Here is a 16,949-nt window from a genome sequence, read left to right on the forward strand (position 1 = left end):
ATTTTCTCCAAAATCCTACTAAGAAAAAAAAGAAAGGAGGAAAAGAAGAAGGATCCAATAGAGAAAAATCTAGGAAATGGATAAGACTTTAGAATTTAAATTTGAGATAACTTGGCATTTAATTCCTCCACCAAAATTGTTGGAGGGATTTCAGACCTAGAAAAGTGATAAATCAATTAAGAAACCTAAAACCTCAATTACAGCACTGTCTGCTTAATTATTTGACAAGTTAATTAATCTCCTAAGCAATTGCTACTGCACTGCCACTGCTGCAGGAAAAAGAGCAAAATATAGCTATGTCAAGTTCTGGATATCTTGGCAATACAGAATTTAATAAGACACCTGGAAAATGCCTGATAATAGGTGCTAAGTGAGGTCAATCTACCTAGGTAGGCATAGGGAGAAGAATTCTGACTTCTTTCCTGAAGGTGATTTCTGTTGCTAATTATTTAGCTACAACTAATTACAACATGTATTCATTGGCACAAGTTTTTCCCCTACCTTACCCATATTTTTTCTAGGAGGAGATGTTTCGCCTCTTTTCCATATTGAATGGTGTCACATCTAAGGATGATACCTCTTGACTTGTTAGAACAATGATGGTGTCACTCTTTCCCTTGCTTGAAGACAACACAATTACAGCCGCCACTGTAATTGATGCTAATGGTTTTTAGGAGAGAAATGGACACAGATTATTAGCCCATCAATCTTGTTCCTTGTGATACCATTGCCTCTAGGTTACTTTTTTTGTTGTTGCTTTTTCTTTTGTGGCTTATAAATTGACTTAAACAATCTGAAGAATCCCCTGGTGTTCTAGCTGGAGAACAGAAGGAAGGAAAATGAAATTGCTCCCTTGGTCTAGATCACACTGCAGGATCAGAAGGTGCGACAACAAATTTTTTTTCTCAAGAGGCTGAAAGGTGAGGTCCATGCTAAGGCTTCAGTGAAAAATAAAAGTGGCATCCTGTAAGAAAAAAAATTACAAAACGATAGTGACAGATTAAGGAGCCTTAATTCTTCCCCTCATATAACATCAGGCCCAGTGTTTTATCGTTCATCTTGCTCACTATAGGTGACATTCATTGGCAATAGCTTCTTGTGGTTTCTGAGTGGAATTCTTCCCAGCACCACAGAAGACAATAACCGTGGAAGCTTCCTTATAAAGGCGGTCAGACCATTAGTTTATTTAGTCCAGGATTGTCAACAATGCTTTCTAGAAATTTCCTCAGCTTTACATGAAGATATTAGGTATTGAACATATACCTGTCCTGTTAAATATAAACTAGTGATCCATGGTATCCCTTAGATAGTCCATATTATATCCTTATGGGTAGTTTCGTATGTCTGATCACCCCATTTTTCCTGCTAAAGGAATCAACATGGAACATTGCATTTAGTCCCCCAAGAAGGGGAAGACAGAGAATGAGGTGGCTGGATGGAGTCACTGAAGCAGTAGGCGTGAGCTTAAATGGACTCCAGAAGATGGTAGAGGACAGGAAGGCCTGTAGGAACATTGTCCATGGGGTCGCGATGGGTTGGACATGACTTCGCAACTAACAACAACAACAATAAATTTCCCCCCAAAAGATGGAAACTGAACAAAGAGAGAAGCAACCTGGAATTCAGGAGAAAGTTCCTAACAGTGAGGACAATTAACCAGTGGAACAGCTTGCCTCCAGAATTCTTGGGCGCTCCATCACTGGAAATTTTAAAGAAGAGACTGGACAGTCACTTGTCTGAGTTGGTATAGGTCAGGGGTAGGCAACCTCGGCTCTTTTATGACTCATGGACTTCAACTCCCAGAATTCCTGAGTCAGCATAGCTTGAGTGGGGGCTGGACTAGAAGACCTCCAAGATCCCTTCCAGTTTTATTCTATTCTAGAATGGATTCTAAATGTAATCTCTTAAATTATATTTACTATCCTTAAACAATGGGAAGCAAACTTACAGCAAGCCAGTTGAAGTTCTAATACAAGGGTCTTCATACTTGGACCTTTTATGATTTGTGGACTTCAATTCCTAGAATTCCTCAGCCAAGCCCGCTGGCTGAGGAATTCTGGGAGTTCCACAAGTCATAAAAGCACCAAGTCTGAAGACCCATGTTCTAGTAGATTAGACCAGGTTTGGTTTTCAAGACCAGATACAAGCTATCCTAATGGATAGACAAGAAAGATGTGAAGATCAGAGGCATCCTAAGTCTTTCTGACACTTAAAGCTATAATGACTCTTAGTATGGAAGTTCTATCTCCTTCTCTTATAAAGGCCTCATGCAATAATTGCTTTTCTCGTAGCAAGACACAGGACAATCCAAATACTTGTGTTATTTCTCATTCAGTTCCCATTATATAGCACCATGTTACATAGGAGGACACATGTATAAATTGGGCTCTCTCAGTACAAAAACATCCAGTGTTGCTGAAATCCCACTGCCTTGGATAATGAATAAATCTGACAAGAGATTGTTGTGGGTACATCTACCTTGCTGTGCAGCGAATAAAGTTCACTCGATGGAAAATTGCATTCCAGAGAAATGCTATCTGACAGTACAAATGTATTACTTGGGAATTAATATGTATTTTATTCACAGCCAAACACTCAAACGGAGAGAGTTTTACATAGATTTGAATGGCAAGTGATGGAAAGGAAATGTTTGGGCTGAGTTAAATGGAGTGCAAAAATGGCAGGTTGCCTCCTCCAAATGAAGAGATACACCAGCAAAATTGGTCATGCAGGGAACTTTCTATCTCAGATCTTGATGGAAATGTTAAAGCACTTGACTTGTTTTATAACAGCTTTGTCTCTGCCTCGAACCTCAATGTATTTTTGGTTGGTTTTTTTCCCCTGTTCTAACTGGAAACACACCTAATGGGATAATTGCATTAAAGATACTCAGATCACAAAGTTATTTAAAAATGAACAACTCATTAGGCTGGATACCTGTAGGAAACCAAACTGCAGTTGCCACCATGCCTGCCTTTCTGTAGATGTGCTTACTCAAGTATAAAATGGTAGCACCCCTGGTTTATTGGTATATAACTGCTTGGTTCTTACACACATCACAATTCAGAAAAGTACACTTGCTAGGCATCGGCTTTCAAAGGGGCATCTTAAGCAGAGGCTTACAATAGTTGCAGTCTATCTCACCTGTGAAATGAGTGACATTAACAAACTTCATTTCCCCTATTGATGAGAATAAAGACCCTTCCCCATCTTTTGCCCTCTTGGGTCTCTAAACTCTGTACAATGGAGATACATGCCTCCCCTTCACAGGACTGGCTTTCTGTATGCAAAGATATTTTCTATAGGAGGAAAAAAATAATAATATAACTCCCTTCCTAACTTTTGATAGGATTAAATTAAACGTAAAAGTGTCCCTGTCACTTGAGTCTGACTCTAGGGCAGGGGTCTTCAAACCTGGCCCTTTTACGACTTGTGGACTTCAACTTCCAGAATTCCTCAGCCAGGCATGCTGGCTGAGGAATTCTGGGAGTTGAAGTCCTCAAGTCATAAAAGGGCCAAGTTTGAAGACCCTTGCTTTAGGGCATGGTGCTTATCTCCACTTCTTGGCCAAGGAAGCCAGCATTGTCTGAAGACATTTCCATGGTTATGTGGCCAACATGACTATATGCCAAGGGGTGCAGAACACAGTTACCTTCCCAACGAAGTGATAGCAATTTTCTTTCATTTGCATGCTTTCAAACTGGGCAGGAGCTGGAGCAAGGAATGAGAGCTCACCCTGCTGCGAGGACCCCACGTCTTGAACAACTGAGACATTTTATTCTTCTGATACGATTACAGTCCCTAAACATTGTATTATTTGTTGTAAATTATTGCAGCAAGTTATAATTTCTCAGCAGCATCTAGATATGTTGGCAACATCTAGGTAGCCTTTTCTGAGTTCAGAAGTTAACTAAGGTGAAGTCCAATTGGCACTTGGGCTACTAGAGATGTGATCTGTTCCAGAGAATTAAAAACCATCCCTGAAGTCAACAATCATCCCTCTTCTACAGGGTTACCAATATGTTATCAAGAATGTTCCAGGGTTTGGGTTAGTAACCTGTAGGAATAAGGTTTGACTTGAAGGTGATTTCATTTTAGATATTTTTTTTTTAATTTCCATGTAATGGACTTAAGGAAATGTGTGCCTAAACTAACCCTCTCTTTTGATGGGTGCTCCATCACTAGAGGTTTTTAAGAAGAGACTGGACAGACATTTATCTGGAATGGCACAGGATCTTTCGCTTCAGCAGGCGGTTGGACCAGAAGACCTCCAAGGTCCCTTTCAACCCTATTACTCTGTTATTCTATATTCTGGTCTATGATAGCAATTAAGATTTGAATTGAAAAGGATACTCCACTCTTATGACTTTCCTATTGCAGTTTATATTCACTCCCCCAAGAATTGAGGCCTTTGAACTCTGGTGCTGGAGAAGACTCCTGCGAGTCCCTTGGGCTGCAAGGCGATCAAACCGGTCAGTCCTAGAGGAGATCAACCCTGACTGCTCTTTGGAAGGCCAGATCCTGAAGTTGAAACTCAAATACTTTGGCCACCTAATGAGAAGGAAGGACTCACTGGAGAAGAGCCTAATGCTGGGAAAGGTTGAGGGCAAGAGAAGAAGGGGACGACAGAGAATGAGGTGGCTGGATGGAGTCACTGAAGCAGGAGGCGTGAGCTTAAATGGACTCCAGAAGATGGTAGAGGACAGGAAGGCCTGGAGGAATGGCAGCTAGCAACAACAACAACAACAATTCACTCCCCCTTGTGCCTTAGGTTTTTTAAAATATTTCAATTATGATTCTTTTTACATTTTTAATAATGACTATACACACACACACATTCATTGTTTCACTTCATTGTTGTATCCCTCCCTGAGTAATTGTTTGAAAGATAGTTGGCCATATAAACGTGGGTCTATAAAAAAATAAATAAAACATTTCCTGCTGCCACCATCATCCCCTTTTATTGTATTATATTATTTTATTTGCTGACTAAATCAAAGACAAGTTAGTGAATGTATAGTTCATAGAGAATTACTCATCAAAAGGGGAAGAGAACTCGCTCTTATTCTGACCTTGACGGGCTACAAAGTGTGCATAGTCATTGGAAACTTCAATGAACAATGATTACGTAACGTCAATTCCACAGTTCTCATCCAGACACTCTCCTAGATTATGCAAGAATAAATATATATGGAAATGTTTTGAACTTTTGGGGTAGAAAGCAAGAGGGGAAAGAAAGCAATCTATTACATTTTCAAAAGGCAGGATCTTACTGGCCTTGGATGCTCTGCTGATTCATTGCACAGTTGCCTCTGAATATATTTTTGGGTGAAAGATTTTTTTAAAAAATCAGAAAATGACCATCCGGGATTATATTTAGAACTCATTAACCGATGAGCTGTTTGCAGATTCATTCATGAAAGAAATGCAAAGAGCTTTAGGTTTAAAAAGAAAGCAAGAGAAAACAAAGCAGTAGATTTTCTATGGAGGTGGGCTTGAAAGCTTAGTTCTTAAAACATCTATATATGGATTCCTGGATATGCCATGTTGTGTTAGATGATTAAATTCTTTTTTAGAAATAGAGAGATACAAAGTTTTGATTTTATTTCTTTTTATTGGCTCCTCATAGATGTTCAAATGATGTTTGTGGTTCTTGCCTTTATTCAGATAAAACAACCTATTATGACTAAAAAAAGTAGAAAGATTCTGTGAGCTACCTAATAAAACTTAACGATAGATGAGTGATGATGTGCCTATCATATATTCTACACCCACACTTTATACATTTTAGGTAGGGACATTTAAGTTGCTACTCTGGGACTGTAATAAAAGCTACTTATTTATTTCATCCCACGGGATAATATTACTGCTGACACGTTCAATTCTACTCGGAATCTCTCTGCTACAAATGGCCAATGCAATGCGATTTGTGAATCCATAGAAGGGGGATAGATAGTAGCAATTCTATTTTTTCCCATTCATATTTCTTCTGGTGCTTTGGAAAATATGTTGAGGGGTGGGGGCTGGGGCATCAACCTATTTTCCAAAGCACCAGAAGGTAAGACAAGAAACAATGGATGGAAACTAACGAAGGAGAGGAGCAACCTGGAACTAAGAAGAAAATTTCCTGATAGTGAGGGCAATTAAACAGTGGAACTGCTTGCCTCCAGAAGTTGTAGGGACTCCAGGTTTTTAAGAAGAAATTAGACAACCGTTTGTCTGAAATGGTACTGGATCTCCTGCTTGAGTTAGACTAGAAAATCTCCAAGGTCCCTTTCAACTCTGTTATTCTCATGGATTTCATATTTATAAGGGATCTTAGAAAAATTTACAAATTTCAATAAAAGAGAATATTTGTAGCTCAGGGTTGAAATGAGGGGTCCTTGGTTGACCTCCGAACTTGGTTGTTTTCTTGCAGACATTTCATTACATTTCATCAACAGTGAATTGATGATGTTATCCAGTTTGGGTAATGAAACATCTGCAAGAAAACAACCAAGCTCAGAGTCCACCAAGGACCCCTTTACAAATTTCACTTTTTGGGGGGAGAATAGATTCCTTCTTTTCTCTGTTACCTACCCATTTTTTTCTTGAGTCCAAATTACATCAGGTGTCGCCGACCTTTCTGGGTTGGTGGCCCGGTTGGAAAGGGAGGGGCAGGCATCTTTATGCACACATGCACACATACGCAAATGTGGCTGCATGCACATGCACGCAAATGGGGCCGTGAACATGCGTGCTTCACAAATGGGGCTGCTAGCACCAGTGCACGGCTTGGCTAGCACTGGCAAGAGGCTCACAACTTATGGCTCGTGGCTCGTCTATGGCTGGCAAGAGGCTTGTGGCTCACTAGCACCAGCAAGAGGCGAGTGGCTTGTGGCTCAGCTAGCACCGGCGAGAAGCTCGCAGCTCAGTTGGTGCTGGTGAGAGGTTCACAGCTTGGCTCATGGCTCAGCTGGTGCTGGCTCAACAGGGACCGCACATGTGCATATGCACATGCGCACAGGCCAGCCACTCACATGGCCCAGTGGCCAAGAGGCCACAGCCCGATAGTGGGCCACGATCCAAAGGTTGGGGACCTCTGAATTACATGATTCGATTGAAAGGCTGTTGTATATGGTTTGCTAATTATTTATCCTTCGTGCATTCTGTTATGTGACTGAACCATTTCTATAGGCACGGGCAAAGCTTCACTTTATTTTGTTGCAGTGTTTCTGTGTTCGATGCTTCTGACAGAATCATTTCTTCTTCCCTGCCCCACCTCCCCAAGAATTTCAAGGAACTATTGCCAAGGGTATTATAAAACAAGGAGATATTTCCTTTTAGTATTGTATGTTCCCCTGCTGAATAAGTGAAGTGTGTGTATATGATTTTCTTTATTGATTTTCTATTTTGGAAGGAAAGCATTACATTAGCTGAAGAGCTGAGAACAGGAGAATACTAAATACATACCAGGTGCAATTCAGATCAACTTAATTATGTTCTACTTGAAACGGATGTTGCTCAGATGTTTTTAACTGGGGAAGTATAGAGATTCCAGGGGGACTGGAAATTCGTGGGATAAACTATTGTTATTTGAATGGCCAATGGACAATGGATTAAGACAATGGTAGAGACAAACAGGAGAACCTCTGCATGGTTGTCACTGTGTTTTCTTGAATTGTCGGGAAGAGAGTGAAATGCATTCCATATCTTGCTGTGTTCATTAAGCTTAGTGATTCCAGTAGCCAATTTCCCATAACATGTATGCAAAGGCTCGCCTTCAGAAGTTGTGGGTGCCCCAACACTGGAATCTTTCAAGAAAAGATGGGCCCGCCATTTGTCTGAAATGGTATAGGGTCTCCTGCCTGAGCAGGGGGTTGGACTAGATGACCTCCAAGGTCTCTTCCAGCTCTATTGTTCTGTTATTCTGCATAGATTGATTAGAATTAACTATCTAGGTTGGGTTTGGCTTTTTCCCCCCTTTGGTTTTTGTATTGTGGCATGCTGTGCAGCGCCAAGACTGTAAACAGTTCATGACTCAATGCATTCCCCTAGAACAGGGGTCAGCAACCTGAAACAGTGAAAGAGACACTCGGAACCGGTTCCCTCACAAAAGGAAAAACTGGGAGCTGCAAAAAATGTGTGCACATGTGCATACATGCGCACATGCGCAGAACAGGGTTTGACTGAAGAGTGGAGCCAAGGCGAGATATGCACCTACCCTGCATATTTGAATTGATTGGTTGAACTTTTTTAGTCCCACTTTTTTTTTGGACTGCACATGGCAGAGGACTGGGAGCCGCGGGTTGCAGACCTGTGCCCTAGAATATATATTAATTCATTTAATTAAGTATTAATTCGTTTCCTTTCTAACACAAATACACATGTATATATAAGCCCAAGAAGAGAAAATGTCAGCTTCCCACCATAGTGGTCCCTATTTTTCTACTTACATTTTTACGTGCTTTCGAACTGCTAGGTTGGCAGAAGCTGGGACGAGTAACAGGCGCTTACTCTGTTACACGGCACTTGGGATTCGACCCGCCAAACTGCCAACCATCTGATCAACAAGCTCAGCGTCTTAACCCACTGAGCCACCGTGTCCCTGGCCTTAGAAGTACCTTCCAATAATTTAATGTCAAGAACATTATTAGCCATCCAGAGTCTTTTGCGTAGGTGGCTATAATACATCTAATAAAATATCATAGTCACTATAAAAAGAATAGAATAGAATAGAATAGAATAGAATAGAATAGAATAGAATAGAATAGAATAGAATAGAATAGAATAGAATAGAATAGAATAGAATATTGGCCAAGTGTGGTTGGACACACAAACAATTTGTCTCCGGTGCATAAGCTCCCAGTGTACATACAAGTAATAGTAATAATCATGATCATATACAACATGAAAATACATTCATCATAAATTGTGAAATACAACACTTCATCATAAATCATATGATGCAACACTTAGTGATACTCATAGAGTACTAGCTAAGCCAACAACATAAATATTACTAGGGTACAAGAAAAACCCAATATAAATTGTAAGATACAAGCAGCAAAATTGTAGTCATAAGAAGATAAGGATAGGTAATAGCAAAGATGAGGAATATCATAGTAATACAGCTTTACTAAATGTTTTGACTGTTGTAGGAATTAGTTGTTAAGAAGAGTGATTGCATGGGGGGGGGGAAACTGTCCTGATGTCTAGTCTTTCTGGTGTGCAATGCCCTATAACAATGATGATGGTGATGGTGATGATGTTGATGATGATGAGTCAAAGAACAAATCCTAAGGGAATTACATTTGTGCCACGATCCTGTTCCAAGTCCTAATCTAAACTCTTGTCCTTTTTTATCTTTCCAAGGAACCATTGCAAGTCTTTCCAAAGCCCCTAAGCATAAAGTAATCAGACTGTATTATACCTTATTTGTTTTTGTTTGTTTGTTTCCTAACAAGAATACAAGTGAGCACACTGGAAATCAAATGGGACTGATGTAGTAGTAAGTAGTAAGAGTCTCAGTCTCATTCTAATTAGCCTTAGAATGAATGCTAATAATTGTATAATGAAGACAGGAGACGGGGACTGAAATAAAGCTGTTTAACCAATGTTATTCTTGACTCCTATGCAATTCTTTTTCTGTTTTGATGGATGCAGAAAGAAGCTACAATCCATTTACATCATTATCTGTAGGGAATTCTCAATGAACCAGTGGTCTTCTAACTAGGCATGCATAGTGGGGGAAAAAACCCCCACCTAATACTGTCAGTATTGCAAAGCCATTTTAATAATAATAATAATAATAATAATAATAATAATAATAATAATAATAATAATAATAATAATAACTTACTGACTCAAAATGTATACAATTAATTGATCTTTCCATCTAGTTAAAATTTATTCCTGAATATTCTGTTGCTTCTACATCATGTGACCTCTACTATTGCAAAGATGACATATGACACAAAGATGATGCATACATTCAATCAATCTTGTAGCTACCAAGATTGTTGGCCAAGCATGGACAAGAATAGCTGGGGAAATGATTGAATGTATGCATGGGAAACGGGGCCCTTGTCAATCAACAGGAGTGCTGATTTACACCAGATTGTCAAGTACTTAGGAGCTGAGGGCTTAGCAGCACAAGGAAGCAAAGGCTAACCACTTAATAGCTGGCCATCAACACCCCACTCAACAACTAAAAAGCCACACACAACCAGGCACCACATAAATACTACACATAGAATAACTGTAAGCACATATCCTGGTAGAGAAAAGTTTCCTGATGATGGGCTTCAGCATGAATCTGAAAGCCTGGAAGAGTAAACTTCTCGTCCAGGTCAATTTGAACATCTACTTATGTCTTCATGCATCCTCTTGTATCCATCCATCCATCCATCCATCCATCCATCCATCCATCCATCTCATCAAAGATCTAGGGAAGCAGCTGAAAGACCCACATTCATGTCTCTAGTTAACCATTATGTTCATTAATAACTTTGGAAAAGTAGTAAGAATAAAATGAGAAGAGGAGCAGCAACGTTCCTCCAAGAACCTGCCTGGTGGTCCAGAAGGATGTCACAGATGATCTCAGGGAATGCCACTGATGGGTCCAGCAGAACCCATAAAGTTAATCCTTGATGACATCCTGACATCCTAATTAAAGCTGTCCCCAAACTAAATAAAATAGGAAATAGTCTGTGTCCTTGTGCTACACCTAATGGCTTTTTCAAGAATGTGATAGTTTTGACAACTACATAGCTGTTTTTCAAGTTTTCATGTTTTTCAAACTTTCAGGATCTAATCAAAGTTTCTGCAGTATGAAGATTCTACCCTTGAAGATTCTAAAACTGTTGGCACTATACTTTCTCTTAATGAGGCATGTTCAACCTCCATTATCCAATAGGTTACATTCCTCCATCTGGTTTAGTCAGCCTCAAGGGACAGAGGTCAAGTACACATACAATAAAACTCACCAAGAATCCTTTTCTTATTGCCAAACACCACACAGTGACTGGATTCAGAGAAACAAAAGAGCAAAACCATTTTAGGGTCAAACCAGCAAGGAAAGATGACTTTACCTCTAAATGGATCCAAGCCATTTTCTTTGCAAAATGTCTGGTTAACAAACTGTCCATGGAGGGAGCAGAAAATGATGTAATGCATGCATTATAGGCAGAAAGTCCCAGGTATAAATTTAAAGGAAGTGCATGGCAGGTATATTTCATGGGAAAGTGCCACAATCTGCCCAAAGGCAGCAAAGTTAACCACAGCAACTGTGAAGAGCTGATATTCCTAGTCCCTCATTAGGGGAGACTCTAAGGGTTAACATATTTTGGGGGGGGAGTTTTGTGGGAGGGGGGAAATTGCATATCTTCTAAAGAGAAGAAAATGAAGTGCTGCTATAAAATGAAGCATCTCTTATAGAAAGTTACTTTGATCAGAGTACTGATTAAATTAGATTGCCTAAGGCACAAAAAGTTGTGCATTTATAAAAGCATAGCCTAAAAGGTGAGTTGTGTACACTGCATTAAAATTATGAATCCTGTTTGAAAGATATATTGAAAATAAGAGACACATAAGAGCGGTGGATTTTTTTATTATTATTATTTTAAAGGAGTCCTTTTATGTTGAAGGATTTCTTTGTTTCACCAAGACTTTGAGCAAAGCAGCTCTTCAAAGCTGGTTTGCAGGACAACAAACCCTGCTTCTAAAAATGAAGTCCTCACACCACTTTACTGAATGGTTGCTTAGTGGCTCCATCCTTTAGATGGAAGAAGACTGTGCGCATATGCCAAAATGTGTTCTGGCTGAAATGAAGGCAAAATATATGTGTCCAAGGACAATGTTGCAGGATCCAGTCTGGCACCAGAGATTTAGTCTCCTGAGCTCTCACACTTGTGCTTCAGCTTTGGGCTATTCAATGCATCATATTTATGTGGTGCCTGGCTGGGTGTAGCTTCCTATTGGTTGATTGGCGTGTTGATGTCTGGCTACCGGCTGTTGTTTCCTTGTGTTGCCAAGTCCTCAGTTCCTAAGTACCTGATAAGCTGGTGGTAAATCAGCTCTCCTTTTGACTGACAAGGGGCCTGTTTTCCAGACTTCAATCATTTCCCTGGCTATTTTTGTATCTGCTCGGCCAACATTCTTAGTTGCTATGAGATTAAATGTTTGTCCTTGCTCATTACAATATGAGGCGACCAACGAGTTCAGGTCTCCTCTGACTGCTCCCTTGTGTTCCTTGTAATGTGGTGGCAAGCTTCCTCCCTGTCTGTCCTACAAAGTCAAAGGGCAAAGCATGCAGAGATGTCTTGTAGCTATTAGAAAAAATAGAAATTTTGGTCTGGTGCTTACATTTAGGTGAACCAAATTGTGTTCCTTCCTTTTTGTGTATGGGGTGAAGGGGAAAACTCCTTGTGCAGGTCTAGAAAAATAAGAATGAAGAGCACATCAGCATGAAGACTAACGTCTTAAACATCACATCAAATGACAGAATTACAGAATTGGAAGGGATGTTGGAGGTCTTCTAGTCCCTCTGTTTAAGGCAGGAGACTGTGTAATCTCTTTTTAAAAAATCTCCAGTGATGAAGCATCAACAATTTCTGGAGGCAAATCTTTCCACTGATTGATTGTCCTCACTGTCAGGAAATTCCTCCTTAGTTCTAGCTTGGGTCTCTCCTTGATAACCTTCCATCCTAAATTTCCACCCCAAGACCCATCGACTGCTTCTCATTTAGAATCTGCTACTTTTTACTTTTTCCTATTATGGTGGCTTTTTTCTTCCTGGTTTTCAGGATGACATAAGTCCTTCAAGACCTTCCATCCTTCTCTGATGTCCCTTAATTCAATTAATATAGTGTGATTAGATAAGGAAAAGTACTGGTCCTGCTGAGGAAAGAACTTCTGTGATGAATGTTTTACCTTCTCTTCTCCTTTCTTCTCTCCTACCCACTTTCTTTCCTGATGAAATATGCCTTCCTGCTCATGCAGAAGTTGCTATAAATGAAAATTCTGTCACCAGTGCTCTTAAAATCCTGTTTCTAGAAGCTTTCTCATTCTAAGGTAAAAAATGCCCGGAGCCAAGCTTCCTAGTTTGATCAAGTGGTTTTCCCCTGTTTTATGAGCTAGGATTTCCAGAGTAATAAGGATCTTTCAAGAACTGATGAAGTATTAGAACGATGGACTTTTGACACCTCATACGGACTGATAAATTGAGAGGAATCAGGCCCCTTATGAGCATATGGAGATTTCTGCTCAATCAGATCATTTGATATCAGCAAATTGTTTCCCACCAGACCAGTCAGATATCTCAAAAAAGCTAATAGATAGAAACAATCGTGAAAGTGTTATAAGGACTTTGTATTCTGACTATCAATAATCACGGTGGGGTGGGTTGCGGTGTTGTCGTCTTCCAACCTATAGATTGGAGAAAAGCCCTCATAGCTAACAGCCATTACTCCGAGGGCCCTTTATGAAGTTTTCCATGGATTCCGTTTGCACATTCCCCCCCCCCCCAGACTTTATCAGTTCAAGAAATGCAGGCAGCAGAGTAAAAGATAACTTTGCAATCAACTTACAGTGGCTGGAAATAAAACAGAAAGCTTCTTTATTTCTTTTTATCTTATGGGGTTTTTTTTGCACATTTATCTTCCCTCTTTTCTCTCTCTTTCTTTCCTTTATTCTGTGTTAGTTTGCGTTAGTTTTTTTATGCACTCTTTAAAACATTATACGTATTGTTTGTATTTAAATTTTTAAAATATTTAAAATTCCCTTCTCACCGCTATGGGAGGTATGTGTCTTCCTCAAGCTCAGGTTGTCTACTAGACATCTGGGCTTTCAAGGGTTCTGCATAGGATCTTAGCTGTTCCTAGCACTGTACTCTTCTGGACAGAGAGTTCTGACGTGATCCCTGGGATCTGTTGGAGCCCCCCTGCCATCTTAGGAGTCAGAGATACACTGTTGTAATAGCATTCCATCAATTCCAGCTTCTCCTGTCTCATCCATTAATAGTTTGTTCCGGTAGCCCACTTATCATCAGATTGCCCTGGTTTCTCAATATCTGACACAAACCTTATTAATCCAGGCAACATCCAAGCCAGCATGATTCTCCTAATTCATGTAATTCTCATATTTTCAGGTAGGCAGATAAAAGAACCCCCTGATGGTAAGGTAAGCAGTGCTTTTCTTTGTCATAGAACGCACCAGAACGGAGATCCGGCACCATTTTTTGATGGATTTTTCCAAGTTTTAAAAGTAACTTTCGAAAATTTGATCTTGGTCCACGTGGACTTGAATCGCCCTGTCGAGCATAACATGTCGGCGGCAAAATCATTAAAACAGTGCATGCGGGCTGCTTGTGTGTCGGGTCTGATCCATGCATACTTCGTCCGCGCTGGTTGTGATGGCGTTGCCATATATTGGTGCTTTGACCTTTGCTTATAGAGATATATTTTTATGTGCAAAGAATCCTTGATGTGTGTTACTTTTCCATTTCTGAGTACCTTGTGCAAATTGACTTTCACATGGATGGGCTGCCAGTTTGGTAGATGCCCAAACACGATGAGATGAGATTTTATCTTTTCACAAAATGACTGCCCCTGTAAATAATTAAATAAAGGGAGTGGCACAATAGCTATGCATCTTTGTGCATGTGTGCCTATGTAAGGATATGTAAAGGTGCTCCTGTGGATTTTACTCAGCTAGTTGTTGCCAACTATAGAGGATGGTGCTCCTCTCCATTTCAAGGCCATTGAGCCAGCCCTGTCCAAAAACATTTCCATGGTCATGTGGCCAGCATGCTGTCATGGAGCACTGTTACCTTCCCAGGAAGTGGTACCTATTTGCCTACTTGCATTTGCATGCTTTCAAACTGCTAGATAGGCAGGAGCTAGGTCGAGGACAGGAGCTTACCCTGTCACATGACGCTTGGGTCTTGAACCTGGGCTGCTGGCTTTCCAGTCAACAAGCCCAGCGTCTGAACCACTGAGCCACTATGCCACCCCACATACAAACACACACATATAAAGGGACGTGGTGGCTTAGTGGGTTAGGACGCTGAGCTTGTCGATCAGAAGATTGGCAGTTTGGTAGGTCGAATCCTGAGTTCCGTGTAACAGAGTGAGTGCCTGTTACTCGTCCCAGCTTCTGCCAACCTAGCAGTTCGAAAGCACGTAAAAAAGGCAAGTAGAAAAATAGGGACCACTACGGTGGGAAGGTAACAGCGTTCCGTGCGCCTTTGGAGTCTAGTCATGCCGGCCACATGACCACGGAGACGTCCTCGGACAAGCGCTGGCTCTTCGGCTTTGAAACGGAGATGAGCACCAGCCCCTAGAGTCAGAAACGACTAGCACGCATGTGCGGGGGAACCTTTACCTTATGTGAGTATATGTATGTATATACATGTGTGTGTGTACTTTTATAAGTTAGGATAATGTGATTAAAAATACTCTCAAGTAAGGTAAGAAACATTGAAGAAAGAAGAAATCTTTCCCCATAAGTATAAAGTGAGTGGACAAGGGAGATAAACACACACACAAAAAAGAGAATGGTGAGGATCGCAAATGTCTTGAGTCTGGATTGTCTTGAGTTGCTCTTCCATCTAAGTGGCCTATGGACAAACAAAGTGTGATGTCCTGCCTGTCCACATCATCCCTGCTGGTAAATTGCCCCTATCCCCCCACTCTGTTCTTGACTTAATCATGGGCATTTTAAAGAAGATTTGAAGAGTTCTGTACAGATAATAATAAGCAAGTCGAAATCACCCTGGTGGGCCCACTGAGATAACAACAGCTCTTGAAAACCCAGAGGGAGACCACAAGATGGCGATTCAAGCCTAGAAGCACCGGAGGAAAGACTTGCATAACACAGCATGTTGGAATCTTAGAACAGCTGGTCCAAGCTGCAGGGAGCAAATAGTTTTATTTTAAGGCTATGTGAAAGGCCACAGGAGGGGTGTGTTGCAATATATTCTTGGGCTTTTCACAATAAGCCATTTGCTAGATTGTGTACAGAAAGGCTGCAATCCTGCTCCTTTACAGTCATTAGGTACAAGGAAAGCTAAAAGGAATCAACCACAGCCTCTCCTCTCTCCCCACCTTTGTGTCTCCTAGAACATTAGCTGAGTTCAAAAGAACAACGGTTGGGTGCATCATTACCAGCTCGTGAAAGGGTAAAAGAGGACAAACACTTATGTTCCCCTATCCAGTGAAATAACACGTTGAGAAAAATAGCAATCTAAAAACTAGCCTCCGAAAGTGTCGGATCATTTTTAAAGGCGGGCCGCATGAATACTGTAAGAGAAAAGGGGAAGGAGCTGCACGGTATAGCTACGCACAATAACAGCTCGTACATTCTAGCAAATGGAACTGATAGGACAGCAGAGAGAGCATCCAGGTTAAGCTAAGTGGAGGAGTGAGGTCCACCTTGGGAAGAGGTTCCAAAAAACTCTTTCAAAGTTGTGCGATGGAAAGCTTTAATTATTCCAGCAACTGCTGGGAGACAAACTCTGACAGGCACAGTCCTTCCTGAAAACACCAGATTTCTTTTGTTATCCTCCTTGCTTCATAGGTGTAGAAGACTCTTGACTAAGATTTAGCTGAGAAAGTAGAAGTAGCGGGACTGTTGGAGAAAAGGGGGAGTGTAATGCTGAAGTTATTGGTCTTAAGAGAAACTAAAGCTGAATATGGTAGAATAGAATAGAATAGAATAGAATAGAATAGAATAGAATAGAATAGAATAGAATAGAATAGAATAGAATAGAATAGAATAGAATAGAATAGAATAGAATAGAATAGAATAGAATAGAATAGAATAGAATAGAATAGAATAGAAAGATTGTAGAATGGAATGGAATTGAATGGAATAGAATAGAATAGAAAGATTGTAGAATAGAATAGAATAGAATAGAATAGAATAGAATAGAATAGAATAGAATAGAATAGAATAGAATAGAATGGAAT

General features: G+C 40.4%; 1 long non-coding RNA gene across 1 annotated transcript in view; it reads left to right on the forward strand.

Moving 5' to 3' along the window:
• LOC310645579 overlaps positions 1 to 16,949 on the forward strand; it is a 38,719-nt gene that overhangs the window by 18,807 nt on the left and 2,963 nt on the right. The gene's annotated exons all lie outside the window — the stretch shown is intronic.

This window comes from Vipera ursinii (assembly GCF_947247035.1).
Source record: "Vipera ursinii genome assembly, chromosome: 11".
Classification (NCBI taxonomy): Eukaryota; Metazoa; Chordata; class Lepidosauria; order Squamata; family Viperidae; genus Vipera; species Vipera ursinii.